This window comes from Olea europaea, chromosome 10, assembly GCF_002742605.1.
Source record: "Olea europaea var. sylvestris chromosome 10, O_europaea_v1, whole genome shotgun sequence".
Classification (NCBI taxonomy): domain Eukaryota; kingdom Viridiplantae; phylum Streptophyta; class Magnoliopsida; order Lamiales; family Oleaceae; genus Olea; species Olea europaea.
In genome coordinates, this window is record NC_036246.1 from 21,450,855 (window position 1) to 21,455,204 (window position 4,350).

A 4,350-nucleotide genomic window follows, 5' to 3' on the forward strand; every position below is an offset into this window, starting at 1 on the left:
CATGTAAACATATGAGTTAAATGTGTTTAAAACAGTTCCAACTATAAATAAATGCAAGTGTTTTTCTTATTCCACCACAATATCAAGCACATCACATGCAATGTTCCCTGCTAACTTCATCCGACGGTCATGATCCAGTCCTCTCAAATGATTACAAATCAACAGCCATTCGATCTGCCCATATCCAGCTTTAATCTTGCTTGCTCTTTCTAGTGTTTTAGGCAACACGTAGTTCCCCCACAGTTGTATCTCATGTGACCGACCATTAATCTTGCTTGCACTGTCATTGCTCCCACCTTGTCCTCTCTTCAAAACCATGTATATAAACTACACGTTTAAGCAAAAATCATATTGAAAACTCATCGCTTTAATCCAGAAAAAGATTAGAAAAGGTTGAAGAAATAATCTGAATATGGCAAACGATGATTTGGGACTCGAAACCGAGCTACGATTGGGCCTTCCCGGTGTTGGTGCTGGTGCTGGTGCTGGTGCTGATAGTGATGCTAGTGGCTTAGTGGAGAAGAACGAGAAGAAAAGGATGTTTTCTCATATTTCTGACCACCGGAGTAACGACTCGAAGGCCGTGAACAAGAATCAAGTTGTGGGGTGGCCACCGGTTTGTTCTTACCGGCGGAAGAATAGTTTTAAAAGGGATGAGGGATCAAAAATGTACGTGAAAGTTAGCATGGATGGAGCCCCTTTTCTTAGGAAGATTAATTTGGGTACACACAAGAATTATTGGGATCTTGTCTTGGCTCTTGAAAATCTCTGTCTGTTTTGGAATAGGTAATTAATTATTTTCAAATTAATGTATTTGCTTTTACATTATTATTATTATTATTATTATTATTATTATTATTATTATTATTATTATTATTATTATTATTTTGCATGTTAGACCCTTGAATAGGTGAAGTTTGAGTTTTAAATACATCTACATTCTTGCTAATATATTGTAATAGCCATAAAGAAAAAATAATTGTTTTCTCAATCGTTTTACAGAAAATCAAATAGTAGTTTGGGTAATTTTGTTTTAGAGATAGCTGAATTTATGATCCAATTTATAGTGGGCTATTAACTTCATTTATGTTCTTAGGATATACATTAATGAAGTTTTCAAACAAATTTAAATTTTATTTCCATTTTGGGAAATTGTACAAATTGAGTTTCATTTTTAACTATTCTCCAAATAAATTTAATACCAATTAATCATTCAAAAGCTATCAAGAAAAATATGATTAATGTGTTGCTTCTAATTCAAATTTCGACAGGTGAAGCATTGAAAGATGACGATAACTCGGATTATGTTCTCATTTATGAAGATAAAGATGGAGACTGGATGCTCGCAGGAGATGTTCCGTGGGAGTAAGTCCCCTTTTATTTCGTCTAGTTATAATATTAACTACAATGTGATTTCGTTAATTGTTTTGTTACTGTCATGTATGATAAAATTGAATTTTGCAATTTAAAATTTTGCTACTAAAAATGACGAAGATGAATCACTATGGCAGAGACAAAGTTATAATGTTGTGAGGTAGCAAATTAATTTATTTTATATTTTTCTTAATTTGAAAAACAGAATGTTCCCAATTATTTTGGAAACGTGAGCAATTCATTGTATATGCTAAGAACATAATTTTTAATTACTAGTAATCCTCAAACTTGTTACCGGTAAATGAGTTGATAGTACTTGTAGACCAATCTTAGATTTCGAAAAGTTAAATTGTTGAAGTATGAAGTTAAGAAAATCCTACAAAAAAAAAAAAAAAATACCAAACAAATGAAAAGCAATCGATGGATCTAACGAGTTTATTCAATTATTCACCATTCATTTTTATTTATTTATAAATTAAATCGTTTATAAGTTTTTCTAAATGGAGGAATTTGTTTACGAATATTTATTTATTTATTTATTTATAATAATTTAATCATAATATAAATAGTTTGTTACTATAGGCACTAATTATAAAACGTATTGTAGTTTTTGTGCATATATTCTTCACCGACAAAGAAAAAAAATTATGCAGATGATGACATTGAGTTTGCTGAGCTAATGTCCTTTGGGACAATTTTGAGTCAAGGAAAACATTAACACACGCAAAGAAAGTTTTCTAGGATCATATTCACCTACAATAGAATCTCATCAAAAAAATATAAGTATTTAAGATTATTTTAATAGGATGGTAAATATAATGACATACGTAAGTGCATATTAAATTACTTTTGTACTAGTTATTAGGGATGAATAGAAAAACCATCACCCTAACTACATTTCATCGTCTATCATAAACTGATTCATTTCACTTGCGATCCCAACCTAGCTCTCTCGATTCAAACCTGAACCCGAACCATAAGAGCCCAACCCCTCTTTTCAACACCCCCCCCCCTTAAACCTACAATCACCCAATGGCTATTCGGGTTTCTATATTGCTACTGTTTATGTTTTTTGGTTAAATTTATGAAATATGATTTTTTTTACTTGCTCCGATAATTGAGCATTAACTTATATAGTGAAAAATGACTACTATTTGCAGGATGTTTTGTGAATCATGCAAAAAGCTGAGGATCAAGAAGAAAGCAGATGCAAAGGGTATTGGGCTTCATGCAAAAGATCTTCTCAAGAGATTTTCAAAGGGGGAATGACCCTATAATTATTGCCAACTCAACGAGTAAGCAGGAATTAAATCTATTGCTCCTTTCAATTTAGTTGCAAAAAAGGGTTGTTACAAGTCCATTAGGAACTATTCTTACGTGAACTATTTATAATTGTATTTGATGACATAACTTTCAGACTCGAGACATTAAAGAGCTACCAATTATAGTGTATGTTTTTTGTTGAATTGTTTTATTTTCATGTAATGGATATATATTGTGCATAAGTATCATTTGTTGACTTCGAAATATGAAGGATTCCACAATCAATAGATTTTTGTCACCTCCTTGTCCATGTCGTGTGTTACCTCCACATTCGAACGCATCGTTAGTCACCAAGATCATGGCTCCAAGGAAAAAGAAACAACCTCCTTTGGTAATCCAATAATCAAGTCAATTGATAGTATAAGAAATATATAGGGAATTTGGATCTGAAATAGATAAAACAGATAATAGTTGTGGCTAGGGTTTAAGATTACATATCTTATAATGCGAGACAGTTGTGTATGTTGGGAAATTATTTAATTTTTTATATGAGTCGACATATGTAATTAATTGTGTATAAATGTTATTTTAAAGTTAAACCCAAAATCAAAGTGATTTAATAAAGAATTAAATAATTCAGTTTGAGGCATTTAAATAAAGTGCTAGCCGAATTATCTATGTAGAGACTGGATTCCTTTAGAATCGTATTTCATGATGGACGAAATACATATGGAAACTATATATAGGGTTATAGTCCCCAATTCATATGCAATTTCTCATTATTTGTGTCATTTTATCAACACAAAAATACAAGAGAAAGATATTAAAAATAAAGATCCAAAATCCAAGAACATACAATATATAATCAAGAAGAAGGATTTAAGAACTCAAGAATTCATAATCAAAATCTAGATTAAATATCTGGAAGACAAGATTAAAGATTATAATTCAAGATTAATCATTTGAGAGATAAATCAATGGATCAAGGTATGTTCCGCATTAATTAATTTTCTTGATGATTTGACATAGAGGATCTTGGCAATAAAATATTAAGTTTTCATGTTATTAAGATTTAAAATTTCATAAAATTTCAACAACGTATACATAATGGATATTAGGTCAGCTTACCCAAAATAGACCACTAACAAATATGTTCTGATCCATCAAAAAGTCCTTACCAGTTCAAAGCCCACAAAAAGGTTATCACGGTTGCATATGACCCGATTTGATTGACATTAGCAATGCCTTACAAAAGCTAGCCAAGTAATATAGGACCCATCCCTCCATGTACGTGCCTCGCAAAATATCAGTTAACATGATTACAGGGATGTAAAATATGAGTGGTTGGACAATTTTTATTTAGGCCCGTTGTTGCCTAAATCAACCCACGAACTCACGAGCTGAGCTTGCTCGACCCATGAATTCATGAGCTGGACTCGTCTCTTGAGCTTAGGCTTGTTCGAGCCTGAGTTCATGAGCTCATGGGTCAAGACAAGCTCACCCGTGAGCCTAAATATATTTTAATTGAAGTGAGAGCAAAAGATTTTCATTTTTTATGAGCTCGTGGGCTCAATCCACGAATTGCTTGGCTAAGCATCTCACTGAAATTTTTTGGGTTTGACTCGCACTCGGACTTGTCCCTGGATAAGCTCGAGTGGCCCATGAGTCGAGCCTAGATAATTTAAGTAGGGGAACCAACAAGCTGCTCAATCT

At 32.5% G+C, this 4,350-nt stretch overlaps 1 pseudogene; it reads left to right on the forward strand.

The window, feature by feature from the left end:
• Window positions 1-215: 215 nt before the first annotated feature.
• LOC111402675 lies at window positions 216-2,876 on the forward strand (annotated as a pseudogene).
• Window positions 2,877-4,350: the final 1,474 nt, after the last annotated feature.